Here is a 15462-nt window from a genome sequence, read left to right on the forward strand (position 1 = left end):
AAGGATTCCCGGGTCCTCCATGTGCCCGGTGAGTTGTGTAGAGGAATATTTAGCACAAAGGGTGGCATCATGGAGGGGGACCTTGTTGAGACACGCTGACGCCACCCCACTGACGAGGTTTCAGTTTCAGCGGGTGCTTGCGATGTCGATTGCCGCTGCGGGCTTGAACCCGGGCGAGTTTGGGACCCATTCCTTTCGGATAGGGGCTGCTACAGAGGCTACAGCCAGGGGTCTGAATGTCGAACAAGTTAAACGTGTGGGGCGTTGGTCCTCCAACTGTTATAAAAGGTATGTGCGGTTGCACATGTTGTGAAGCTGTAATGATGTACTCACGCTTCTTGTTTTTGTTTGGTTTCAGTTGCGCAAGCCTACGAGGCGGGGCGGACTATGCAGTCGACCCAACACCGGGCCAGCGGTCAGACATCACCGGCTGTGAAAAAGGAGGTGTGGGTCGTGGGCCACTCATACGTGAGGCGTGCCGCGGACGTATTCAAAGCAGGTGACATGATTCACGTGGCTGGGGAATACGGGTACAGTGTGTCCTTCTACGGAAGGGGCGGACTCTGTATTGACCAGTTTCAATCATTTTTCGAGGGTTTGCTAGGGCGGACGAGGTCACCGCCGTCTATAGTCATAGTACATCTTGGGGGCAATGATTTGGTCACCACTGGTAGACGACTTCTTCTTGAGGCGATGCTTTCCACTGTAAGTTGGTTAGCGAGGAGAGTTCCAGGGTGCACAATTGCATGGTCCCATATGATCCCACGAAAAGTATGGCGGGGGGCTATTTCTGTTTCTGCTCTGAATCATTCAGTAAGAAAAATTATTAACAAAGTGAGTAGATTGTTCCGTTCCAATACACTGCATTCTATTTCGCATGGTTGTATTACTGGTGACAGTATGTATTTGGGGGATGGTGTTCATTTGTCCCGGGTGGGGAACGAGTTACTCATAGGAGACTTGATAGCTTGGCTAAAGACTTTAAGGCATGACCTTTAGGTAGGAGTGTTGTGGGGGGTCCGGATAGCCGGTCAACTATCCGGCCTGTGGCGGTAAGGTCATGATCGGTGAGCACTAATTGGAAGATCCCTATGAGTGGGCGTCACCCATTACGGATGGGAGCGCTCGAGGGAGGTGGCCATTGGCCCCTCAACGGGGAGGCGGTCCCTTCTAAGGATGGGCCGCCGAAAGGAAAGGAAAGGCGGTCAAGGCCCCTTCCTGGGTAGGAGGGGCTACAGCCCCCTCCTGTGGAATTTCCCGGGGCCAGGACATCTGCGACGGCAGATGTGGTAAGTGTGTGGGGTTTGGGGGGGGGTCTACGCTACCTTCTAGATACCTCACACGAGTCCTCGGACGACCTTTAAGTGGCGTCGAGTTTATTGGGGCCCCCGTCAAGTCAAGGGAAATTGGTAGTTGCACTTGAGGTACACCTCTGTGCGGTCGCCCCTCACAAGTGAGGGGGATATTTCTGGTTTAGGGATCTTGACACCGGTTACGACCTTGCCGTTGGCCCTTAAACGTTAGGATGTACAATTTCAAAATTTCAAGTTAATGTTTTGTAGGATGTTAGTTCGGCTAGGAGAACCTTTGTATTAGAGAATATGTTAAGGTTAGCCAAACATCGCAATGTGGTAATGAAATTGTACATAATATGAAACTGTTATTTTAATGTTTTAATTTTGTTTCATATTTTAATAAATACGGCCGGGATGGTCACTCCCTCCCGTCTTCCAAAAGTTCAGAACTGTTTCCGGTTTCCCATCCTTGGGGATTGTGTTGAGAGGGGGTGGCGGGTATCTCAGCCATATGGAAAGGGGCGACCATTCGGTCCCCCCGAACGTATGGCGGAGTACCACGATCCCCCCGGGAAGCCATCTTGGGCGGGAGGCGAGTCTCGGCTAGTATGCCCGAAGCGGCGTAGCCGGGGCGCGCCTTTTTCCCGCCCTGGAGTGGGCTGGCCTAGACACTGACGCGGCCGGCCACGCCCTTGGGGCAGGCAGGGGCGGGTTTATGCCCGCCCTGAAGACGGATAAAAGGAGCAACAAGCCAAGAAAGCATCCTCTTGTTCCTGTGCTCTGAAGCTGCACCTCCTCGCTGCACGTGAGCTCGAGACGGAACGAAGAGCCAATTTTGACCCACCCACCAGCCCCTGAGGACAGCAAGTGGTTTTGAATAAAGTTTGATGTGGTAACTCTAATTTTTGTTTACAGGTTGGGATTATTATCGTGATAACTTTGAATATGCAATAAAGAATGGTCAATTTGTGGTATGTTTTGTAAATAAAGTAATCCTGCTCTAGTGTTTGATCAGTAAGCATGCTTTTTAATAAAGTGGTTGTTGTTACTGTCTTTTAAGTAATTTAGTCATTTAGTTTAGAATTGTCGTATTTATTTTGGTCGGGCGGTAAGGTCATGATCGGTGAGCACTAATTGGAAGATCCCTATGAGTGGGCGTCACCCATTACGGATGGGAGCGCTCGAGGGAGGTGGCCATTGGCCCCTCAACGGGGAGGCGGTCCCTTCTAAGGATGGGCCGCCGAAAGGAAAGGAAAGGCGGTCAAGGCCCCTTCCTGGGTAGGAGGGGCTACAGCCCCCTCCTGTGGAATTTCCCGGGGCCAGGACATCTGCGACGGCAGATGTGGTAAGTGTGTGGGGTTTGGGGGGGGGTCTACGCTACCTTCTAGATACCTCACACGAGTCCTCGGACGACCTTTAAGTGGCGTCGAGTTTATTGGGGCCCCCGTCAAGTCAAGGGAAATTGGTAGTTGCACTTGAGGTACACCTCTGTGCGGTCGCCCCTCACAAGTGAGGGGGATATTTCTGGTTTAGGGATCTTGACACCGGTTACGACCTTGCCGTTGGCCCTTAAACGTTAGGATGTACAATTTCAAAATTTCAAGTTAATGTTTTGTAGGATGTTAGTTCGGCTAGGAGAACCTTTGTATTAGAGAATATGTTAAGGTTAGCCAAACATCGCAATGTGGTAATGAAATTGTACATAATATGAAACTGTTATTTTAATGTTTTAATTTTGTTTCATATTTTAATAAATACGGCCGGGAGGGTCACTCCCTCCCGTCTTCCAAAAGTTCAGAACTGTTTCCGGTTTCCCATCCTTGGGGATTGTGTTGAGAGGGGGTGGCGGGTATCTCAGCCATATGTGATGCACTACTGCTGACTACCAGAGGTATGGGTCTGCCCATGTATCCTATGAGACTTTCTGTGGTTATAAACTAATCTGTTAGGTAGGGAGGGTGAAATGTAGGTATATTTTAAATTTGTTTACCTTTAAAATTATAGGATGCTTTTTCCGTTTGTATTTGATAGATTAGTAACAATGCTGACAACCTTGTTTCTGATAATATGTTTGGTTGTATTATCTAAGGTACTGTGCATGAGATTATGGCGTTAGAAATAAACATTTCAAAGTTGCACGCGTCTTTATTTACATCTTGTTTTGGACTGGTGTAAGACTATAATGGAAGAGTGCTCTTGTTATCCAGTTTACTTCATGTAATTTAAGTTGCATGTTCTGGGTTGACTAGTTATTGGTGTTTTTTCTCTAGTGCGAAGAACCAATGAGTGACTGATTGCTAGTCTGGTAGGGGGTTTGTGTAGTAAGGTGGGTTTTGGTACACCGTAATTCAATGAGATCTTAAGTCTTTATGCATTGTTCAGTGTATGAGTAGAATTCCTGGAACAGTAGTTACAACAAAAAGGCTCGATAAAGGGTTTACACTTTGAATATGAATATAAAATAGAAGAATAGTTGATAATCAAAGCTAAGGAATGCAGTAATTAGTTGTGTGTATGTTTGGATGATGTGTAGATTGAGTGGAAGATGAAAAACGTGAAAAATAAGAAAGGCTGGAGAGACGCAAACCACCCACTGCATTGTCAGTGAAGTGGATCTTTGAATTTCCAGTTCATTACACAGATAGGGTGTTGGATTATGCAGTGTGAGCAAGAGAAACTAGTACTACATCTAAGGATGTAAGCTAGTGCATAAAGTACACACAGTTCGGCAGATTTACAATCTTGTGGGAAAAATGATGCAAACGTGGCGAAATGGGCTTGTAAACCTGCCCCAGTGTGTGGTAGAAAAGACGGAAGAAAAGATGGAAGTGTGCAAATCAACCACTGCTATTCGCGGGTAGTAGTTGCCAAGAAGGCTGAATAAATGGCCTGCACTTTGAATTTGAATTAAAGAAGATTATTTGATAAACTCAGCGAAGAATGGTAGCAAGCAGGTGTGTGTATTTGTGGTTGTTGTGTTGATTGAGTGGAAGATGACTAAGCTGAAAAATTAGAGAGGTTGCAAAGATGCAAACTTTCCATTTCTTTGTAAAGGAAGTGGGTGTTTAGTTATCCAGTGCATATATATATTCACTGAAAAAACCATAGGTTTCAGCCATGTTATAGTTAGGAATTAGCATTTAAAAAACCTTGCAAATTCACTAAAAAAAACAGGATTGCCACGTTATAGCTAGGGATTAGCATCTAAGAAATCCTTGGAAATTCACTGAAAAAAACATAGGTTTCATACATGTTATAGTTAGCTGGACATTTCACTTATACAAAACCTTTGAAATTCTTCTGTTATAGTTAGTTCAGCTAACTATAACTCGCGTGTCCACAATGCACTGCTGATGACGTCACATATAACATCACTCATGACATGGCCAGTGACATCACTCATGACATCACTCATGACATCTCAAATGATATCACTGATGACATCATCCTTGTGAAAGAGTGGCAGACCTCCTCTCAGCGTAATATAACCTTTGATACACCCATTCAAAAATAGAAACTAACATTTTCAAAAAAATTGAGATACTGATACCACTTACCAACACGCTATTCAGTAATTCCACCATCTACATACACATCCACTCATTCACCAACAGTTCTTTAAAGTCACTTATACATGTACTCACTCATCATATGTACTCATACACTTATACATCCTGTTACACACAGACACTCATCCATACACTTACTCACACATATACTCACACATGCAAATAAACTATCAAACATACATTTATTTGCATATACAGCATATACACACAGCACTACACTTACTTTTACAAAAAACCTACATATACTTACTCTCTTAAACAATCAGTTGCAGAAACACATACTGATTTATACAGGAACTCTTTCAATCTCTCACTCTCACATATAATCACTTATATACATCAATACTCAAATATAGTAGATTAAAACATATGTAGCTACTCATAAAGATACTATTGAGACAGTCAATCTCTCACTAACACACCCATACACACACTCATACACCCATACAGTCCTGCATATATGCTGTCTTGAAAACACATACATTGAGTCACTCATTCATGCATTTATGCGCTAAGTAATACTCCCCACCAAACCATACAGACACTCATACTGATACTTAAAAAGCCAACTAATAACTCATATGGACACTCATGTAGCTACTCACCAACCCATGCAGCCAATTATAGACAATGTGAGACACTGATACAGAGATTTACATATTTAAACATTACTCGCTAATACATGTATTCATTAATACACTTAATAAGTCAGTTATGCAATCATTTTTACAAAAAAAACATCCATTGAGACATTTATTTCTCTATTTCTTCTTCTATCGACCTTGTGATATACATATAGAAAACATATTTAAATTTCAGGAAAAAAACATTCACTGGATGATGTCATCAGTGATGTCATTTGAGATGCCATGAGTGATGTCACTGACCATTTCATGAGTGATGTTATATGTGACGTCATCAGAAGTGCATTGTGGGCACGGGAGTTACAGTTAGCTGAACTAACTAAAATGGGAGAATTTCAAAGGTTTTGTATGAGTGAAATGTCCAGCTAACTATAACATTTATGAAACCTATGTTTTTTTCAGTGAATTTCCAAGGTTTTTTAAATGCTAATTCCTAACTATAACGTGTGTCAAGCCTATGTTTTTTCAGTGAATATATATATATATATATATATATATATATATATATATATATATATATATATATATATATATATATATATATATATATATATATATATATATATATATATATGTATATGTGAAAATAGTAAGAATCCCAGCCTTATTTTCCAACTGATAAGAACACACTAGCACAAACTCCTCTTCAATTGTTGTGCATAGTGTACTGCAACTCACTCCATGCCATAACGTGTTCCAGTCACCTCACGTGACCTTGATCACATAAAGAAACGCCCAGCGGTTAACTGTTTAAATCACCCAGAATATGTCACATGACACTTGCTTCAATGGACATAATAAAAAGACTATGTTTCGATGACAAATACATTCACAATTGCTCTAATGATTGTTTTATCGCTCTTCGACCTGTGTGGTTATGTTAACCTTCATACAAGCCCAGTGTACAAGCTAAAATCATATCAACCTTCTTCATTGATTATGCACAATATCTTATTTCAATATAAAAGACATATTGCATTTGGAGAACTGAATGCATCACATTTATTACTGCAAGATACATATTGTAATGCTTATTCTATTCTACTAATTACATAATGGCCCACCCAAAAATCACATTTGTTAATACCATAAATCTAAAATATTTACGAGGTTATCATACATTTAGCATTGTAAACAACATTGTCCATCATAAAGAGCTGTGCGTAGTAAAAAGTCTGAAACAAGTGGTTTGTGCTTTAAAGTTCGCAGTGCATATATGTCGGAATACATATATATGTAGTTTTATCTTTTGAAACAATACATTAATTATTCTGGTCAGCGTTTAGGAACATAGTGCGTATATTTTTTTAGCCATATTGTATGTCATTCTTGCTCTTGTAACTGCCCCGCTTAGTCAAATATGTCGGTTACATTTGGATACATGATACGACCGGATCACTGAAATATTATCGACGGTCACATTATCGACTTGATAAAATATAGTTGAAAAATTATCGACGACAAAAATATCGACTTTCTATACTTATTACACAAACTACAAAAATATTGAGTCAAAAATATCGAGTACTTACAATATCGAGTACATAAATATCGCATTAATAAATATCGACTACAAATATACCGTGTAACATGAAATTAGCCCTAAGACTACAAAAATATCGACAACTAAAATATAGACTACTAAAATATCGTTTTTTAAAAATTATCGAGTTAAAGTTTGTACCCTTTCAGGTCTAAAATACCATATTAATCATCAATAAAAGTCATTGCTCTATACAAAAGACATTTTACATATAATGCCTGTTACTTTTATTATATTCCTATTTATCTACATTTGCTATACATTCTATTACATGCGTTCTATCATTTTCTAAATATTCTTTGCATTTAACAAACATTTTAATTACTTATTTTCACTTAAAAATCTTTTTCATTTAACAACTAACCTGCTTTAATGCGGCAATCACCACATACCACCATTCTCACATCAACAAACACACCAATTAACAAAAAAAACATTCAAACTAGCCTATACAATGCTTCATTACATCCTACAACCAATCAAATCAAAGCACACAAAATACACATACTATAAAAGGGATACATGCATTCTACCATTTGTTGCTGCTAACTCTATAGAAAGTAGATGCCAACACTCTGAAGATTTTGTTCCTGAAGAAACATCTTTAAAGATCCAACTCACTAGCTAATTATTCAAGTAAGTAACAGTGCATTCGTTAGAAATCTAAATTAGAAGTGTACTATTTTACTTACATCTCCTAACTGTTGCACTTATTTTATTTTTATCTCTTCCTACATTTCTGATAGAAACTACTCCAAATCAATTCCTAATACATGGTCATATTTCTTCACATGGAAAATCAGATAGTAAGTATATATTAATGCTCTGTTATACACCAACTTATGTTTTTAAACACTATTTTTCAAGATTTTTTCTTTATTTTATACATTATATTTACAGAAATACTGAGATTTTCCTATTTCTACACTACAAATGTATCAAACTACACTAATTAAACATGTAAGTATATATGTTTTTGTTATTAAACACACAATATTAAAAATGCAAATTTCTAAACAACATATCTTGCATGTTACATGTTCCCTACAGATCATATAAAACATCCAACATCAACTATACCAAAAGACAAGACTACCCTTGTAAAAAATGTAAGTATACTTGTAATTTGACTAAAACTTCAGACAAAAACGCTAACTATGTTCTTAACACCATGTTATATATTTTTAATTTCCTCTACAGATATTCTGAATACATCATACATCTATTCTACAGATCCTATAAAAACATCCAACACCGACTATACCAAAAGACAAGACTACCCTTGTAAAAAATGTAAGTATACTTGTAATTTGTCTAAAACTTCCGAAAAAACACGCAAACTATGTTCTTAACAACATGTTATATATTTTATATTTCCTCTACAGATATTCAGAATACATCATACAGCTATTCTGCCTACAGCAAAGAAAACGACTTATTTAGAAGTTAGTATACTTTTAAATATTTCCCATTTCCCAACGGTTCCAAATATTAATTATAATAATTTACATTTATTTATTCTATCTTCTCTACAGATCTGAACTTTACAACCTTGATGTACTCCACCAAATACTACAACTGTACTATTTAAACAAGTAAGTATATGTAATGTTTACATCAAATGTTCTACTAAGCAAAATGGACAACTGCTTTTTCGTAGGAAAAATGTTTGTTATGTGTAAACATTAACTTAGCATTTCTATATTTTCATACCAACAGTAAAAAAAGAAATACATACAAGAAAATCCTTCAAAATACAGTTCTGCATTTGTGATTACTACTTTTAGTAACTGTAAGTATACATACATCATTAATGATGTTTGCAACACAAAGTGAAATATATGTGTTTTGATTTTGTTTCTTTCTACTCTTTCCTAGAACAAGTTAAACAAAATGACAGAAGGTGCAGAATTTGTTATGTCACAGAAAAATAAATTACTATTATGTTATATGGGTTATGTGTATAATCAGGAAAGACAAAGTGGTAGAAAAGTTTTTGGGAAGTGTACCAAATATTACGTCAACAAATGTTATGGGAGGGCTACTACTGAGGAAACTAATGTGTTATTTACCAGGGAACACAATCATCCCCCAAATGTCACAGAAATTGAAATAAGAGATGCTTTAGAAAGTATTAAAAGTGCTAGCACACAAAGTGATAAACCAACAACACAAATACTTAAAGAAGAACTGTTAAAAGTCCCAGCCCATGCTTCAGGTCAACTACCCTCTATTGACTCCCAGAAACGCACAATTGCACGCACTAAAAGACTCACTAGCACAACCCAACCCAACCCAACAACTTTTGAGGAAATTATTATTTCACCAGAAATGGCCATCACACACAATAAAGACAAATTTATTCTTTTTGACAATGAAAGCAGTACAAACAGAATCATTATGTTTGCAACTGCAAGTAATTTAAGAATAATACAGCAGTGTCCCCAATGGATGATGGATGGAACATTTAAACCATGCCCAAAACCTTTTTATCAATTATATTCCATCCACGGTTTATACCATAACTCTAACATACCTTTCATTTACTGTTTGCTACCCAACAAACAGCAAAACACTTATACAGAAATATTAAATGTTCTCAAAACTGAAATCAATAATTATTTTCCAGAAAAAATAATTATTGATTTCGAATTAGCTATGATTAATAGCATTTTGAGAACATTTCCCCACACAGCAATCCAGGGTTGCTATTATCATTTTAATCAGAGCATATGGAGGCATCTCCAAAAATCAACTTTAAGTATACTATACTCAACAGATAGCACCTTTGCCTATCAAGTTAAAAAATTGATAGCCCTGGCCTACGTTCCTGTTACCGATGTAGCGGAACACTACAATTTATTAATTGACAGCACATATTACAAGAGGAATGAAGAAAAACTAACGCCATTACTGGACTATTTCGAAGATACTTGGGTGGGAAGGTTGCACAGATCTGGACATCGACGCCAACCCAAATTCCAAATCCCTTGGTGGAATGTCTATCATAGTACTTTAAACCAAGAGGCTAAAACAAACAACAGTGTAGAAGGGTGGCATAATGCTTTCCAAGCTACCACAAGCAGAGGCAAACCCACATTCCATAACCTTCTAGAAGCTTTGAAAAAAGAACAAAGCTATCAAGAACTAAGAATGGAACAATCTGTGTCCCAAATTGATCCAAAACTCACTAAACAAACTAAACAAATGTTCCGACTACTGCAAAGTCAAGTCACACTATACCCTACAACTAGAGGATTAGAATACCTGTCAATTATAGCTAAAAGTCTACTATAAAAATGTCTACAAAATATACTAATGTCTTCTTACAATAATGGTAAAATTACATTTCATAAACATTTGTCATCAATTATAAATAATACATATTTGTTTAACAAACTTATCAAAAATTGTAACATTATTTCTGAACAAATATGCAATATTTATAATTACATCACACATACACATTACATAAAAATCGACATTTCCCACCCAATAAAAATAGTAATTTAAATACTTACAATTTTTGTAGATGAAAAAGACGTAATCAAGCAAAATGTAATCCATACAATCCAATCCAATATAGGACAATTCCAATATGGGAAACCCTCAAAAACTCGAAAATGTATTTAAAAAAAAAAAACGCTCCTGGAAATCCCGAAAACAGTAGTGTGGACACTTTAGTATTGTATTGTAAGCTTTATTTCGATATAAAAACATATCATAAAAGCTGCACTTCACAACAATAAAAAACATAATTGGCACATGCAGTACAATGAGCAACATATTTAACAATATACAGTATAAAAACAGTCAAAAAAGGAGGGAGAAGAAAGCATACTACTGTATCAACAGTTTTTTTGCAGTTCTTAAGCGCCAGGCCCAGCCTAAGAATTTTGCCATACAGCAGGCGAAAAAAGGTCTCGCGTCAGTGCACAATATACGCAGGGCTTCTAAATGAGATCTTGTTCCCAGACTCCTGCATAAGGGTCTCAGCCACAACTTTCTAGGTGCTACATAGGTGTTGCATTCGAACAACAGGTGTGCAACAGATTCAACCCTCATTTCGCAAAAGGGACAAAATGGCACAGTTTGTAAGGGCGGTTTCCAGGTTGAGGTAAATTGACCAAGAGGGAGTACACCTAACCTGAATTTAATGTACAGTGCTCTGTCACCTGAGTTATGAATAGAATCCAAATAGGGTTCCCTAAATGGGAGTTCTTTAATTAACAAAAACTGGGCGACAGATTTACAGTGATTAGTATTGCACGTTCTTTCGTTGTCCACCCACGACCAGTATGCCTTTTTTAGTACTTGTTTTGAGGGAGCTGATTTATTATCCCAAGCATCACCTAGCCCCAGTTTGTAGAGAAGGCACTTAACATCCCTAAGCCAGGTAATCTTATAGCATCCTGGAAGGGACAGAAGATCTTCCAGAGCATCTGCGTAGCTGTGGAGTTCAGGGACATTCCAGATTCTAGACCATAGTAAAAGAGGTCGTAATTTTGCTTGGTCACATATTGAGCGGGAGCCCGCATCTAGCAAAATGGGGATTGTAGGAGTGCTGTGGGGCAGTCTCATAAGATCTTTATGAAAATTATTGTCAAGGGAGACCAGGGTATCAATTTTCTGGGAGCCCCACAGTTCTGCGCCGTATAGTGCTGCGCTTACAACCTTTGCCCTGTAAATATCTAGGACTGCCCCGATGGGTTTCAATAGCAACGCTCGCTGCTGTTTGAGCAGGGCTCCAGCTACCCTCTTGTGAGCAAGAAACACCTTCTGATGGTGTGCCCTCCAGCTCATAGAGTCGGATAATCGTATGCCCAGATAGTCAAATTCCTTGACTCTCTCTAGATGGACAGAGTCTAGAACAGGGGGAACAACTGTTTTTTTGGGGGGGTTAAGGACAAGGAACTTGGTCTTTCCTATATTTATGGCCAGGCCTTTATCATCGCAGAAGGACTTAAAGCTAGATAGCAATTTTTGGATACCCACTGGAGACTTAGAAATTAGAAGGGTGTCATCCGCGAACAGGAGCGTCGGAATTTTCTTCCCCGCCAGGGTCGGTGCATCAGATGGATCTTGTAAGAGATGCTCCACCACTCCGTTAACATAGAGAGAAAACAGAGTGGGGGCAAGCACACAACCCTGGCGGACGCCCCTGTCCACCGGAAATCGAGGTGTTTTTTCGCCCTGTGAACCCCATCTAATTTGGGCAAAATTGCTATCGTGGAATTTTATCAGTAAGGCTAACAGGTAGGGTGGTAAGCCGAACTCATTAAGAACATTCCACAATAAAGCTCGTGGGACCAAATCAAACGCTGTGCGTAGGTCTATAAAGACCAAGTACAAACTGCCCCCCCCCAACACCACAACTTTCCAATAGAGCATAAGGAGGCGAAATGTCTGCTCAATAGTGCCAGTCCCCGTTCTAAAGCCTGCTTGAAGATTGGACAGTATCTGATTTTCCTCTGCCCACTGCAATATCCTGGTCAGAACAACTTTGGCCGCCACCTTTTGAGTTGAGTCCAGCAAGCTGATGGGGCGATAGTTTGCCGGATCGTCTCTGGAGCCTTTCTTGAAAATAGGGACCACTTCCGCTCCCCTCCAAGAATCAGGGAAAGATCCTCCCAGCAGGGCGTCATTTAGGAGGGAAGTGATCAATCTGCTCCACCACGCCGGATAGGTTTTTAGCAAATCGCCCGGAATCCCGTCAGGGCCAGCAGCTTTGTTGGAAACAATGCCCTTGATTGCATTTTCTACCTCCTGCCTAGAAAATGGACCATCACTACTTGTGAGGACAGTTGTAGGGCAAGGTAAAGGAGCCAAGATATGGTGGCAAGCCCCCAGTGGGATGGAATACAACTTGGCGAAATGTTCCAACCATACAGCACCAGGTATATTGCAAGTTATTTGCCGATCAATGGGCTTTTCCCTGGCTCTTAACAGATCCCAAAACTCTTTGGCGTTTTTCCTTTTGCTTGCTTCGGCCAAGTCCCGCCAGAAATTTAGATCGTATGCCTCTTTTGCTTCGGTCACAGCTCTTTTATATATCTTCCTTGCAGCTCTTACATTATCTGGCTCATTATTTTTTACTGCAGAGATAAGAGCCCCCTTCGCTGCCCGGCATTTCGAGGAGTACCACTTGGTTCTGGACGTGGAAGCACCTTTTGGACCCACCTTGGTGCTCGATTGGGAGATAATAAACAAATCACTCAAAGCCTCTATGGTCTCTGTAAACAATGGTAAGGTCTTTTTACCAGTGGGGCTTAGTGTATCGAGCTTGGAATCAGCCTCTAGCAGAATAGACCCAGCTTTTGATAGCCTCTCTTCGTCCGCCGAGACTCTTGCCCTCTTCAAGCGCCTACTACAGTTAGCGGGAGCTATTTCATGTGAGGTTTTCCACTTATGGTCTGGGCTAGCATGGGTCCCATCTTGCCATGGAAAGGTGATCGAAAGAGAGAGTGGGTTATGATCACTGTCACAAGATACAATGACCTCCATGTCTTGGTGGAAAGGCCAAAGATTAAAATTGAGCATGACAAAGTCAATTCTGGAAGTTCGCCCCGTTCTATTGTATGTATGGGCTCCCATAAGGTCCGATTTGGAGCGGCCGTTGGCTGGTCTCAAATTGTGTTCCAGACAAAGGGCATTAATATCTATTGCGCTTTGCGTCCATTTAGGGATCGGATCGATGGTTAAAATAGGGATACCTCTCCTTGAGTCCTCTTCAAAGGTATCCAGAATGTCTTCCCTGGACAATGGCTCAAAGCAACAGTTAAAATCCCCCGCAAGAAGGACATAAGAATCGATGTTACAAGAGGCTAGTTCACTGCTTAGGCCTGTTGATGATAAACGTGAAGCATCAGCATTAGAACCCCTCAGGTAAATGTTGAAGACTTCTAGGGTCCTCCCTCCTTTGCGATGCAGTGATAACCATTGTAGGTCAGGTGATTTAGTAGACCTTTGGGTAACACCTAACCTTAAGGCAATGCTAATCCAAATCAGTAGACCGCCTGAAGGGCGACCTTTAGAGCCAACTTGTTGTACGGCTGGAACAAAGTAGGACGTAAACCCCACTCTGTGCCTTGGTTCTTGGCACCAGGTTTCCTGTAAAAGGCAGATGCTATAGGGTTCTAGAAAGGCAATCCAATCTGGATTCTCAAGATTGCGGGCAAGCCCAGCCACATTCCAACTCAGGATCTTTATTACCGGTGCACCAGGGGTGGGCTGTGAAAAGGGGTGAGTAAGTGGGGAAAGTTTGGGTGCAGCCCCTCTGAAAACATTTACACAGGGGTCAGAATGCTGCGGTGAAAGAGCCTTGGTTGTATCAGTCCGGTTCGCCTCTACTTCGCCCCATCGGATTAATGGTCGGGAAGTTGTACTAGGTGAAACTGAGCAGCCTTCCAAAACAAGTAGGTCAGGAATAACAGGAGGCATCAACCCTTCCTTAGTGTCTAAGCTATTTGTAAATCCTACTAGGCCCGATGGATGATCTGGGGGTGCGTGCTCAGCTAGCCTTCGGGTATGCAGGGAAAAAGATTTTTCAGGGTTATGTTGAGTGTGCTGGCTAGAAAGTCAATCCACCTCCTCCAGGCCGCCATATCTGTTTGAGGTTGGAAAGCCGTTCCAAAGTGGTTGGAATTGATTATAAGTTTTAGGATGGCTCTTCCAAGGTTGGCGCTGAACTAAGGACCAATCATCCGCCGGGGTGTGCTGGACACGTGGTGGATAAAAGAAAGACAGAGGTCTGGGTATAACCGGGGACCCTTCAGAACCAGGCCAGGAGCAGATGAATTGTGCCGTATGTGGGTCCTCAAAGGTCACCACTATACAGTCCCCTGGACTGGATTTCTTTGTTGGGCCCACCCAGCGAGTTCTTCGAACCATCAGGACTCTGCTTCTCCGGCCATTGGGGATAGGTCTATTTATATTTAGCCAATACATTATTTTATTTTTCAACGACCAGTGGTTCTCATGCTGGTCTACACCAATCTGGGGAACACCCGTTAGTACCACCACATAGTCGTTGGCCTCAGGGGGAAGGTCAATGTACCCCCCTCTAAAGTTGTCCTTTGTAGGAGGATCCTGTACGGTACTCAGGGTAGGTTTGGGCTGAGCGCCAGGTTTAGGCTTTCCTGATTGGGGGTTTGGTGCTCGTTCGGGAGCCTTAGGTTTAGTGGCCAGGGGAATTTGGTCCACCGCCACAGACCTTGGCTTGGGGATTGGCCGTAAAGTGGCTGGGGCTGAGAGCGGGACATCCTGCACTTGAATGGTAGGAATTGGTGGTGTTACATCTGGTACAGGGTGGCCCTGGTTTTCAAGAGTTCTTAAACCAAGAGTGGCCAGTGCAATAATGCTTTTTTCCATCTCGAGCAGGTTATTCTCTATTCTCGAGAGTCTAAGGTCGA

The sequence above is a fragment of the Lissotriton vulgaris genome, chromosome 1_1 (assembly GCF_964263255.1).
Source record: "Lissotriton vulgaris chromosome 1_1, aLisVul1.2, whole genome shotgun sequence".
NCBI classification, from domain to species: domain Eukaryota; kingdom Metazoa; phylum Chordata; class Amphibia; order Caudata; family Salamandridae; genus Lissotriton; species Lissotriton vulgaris.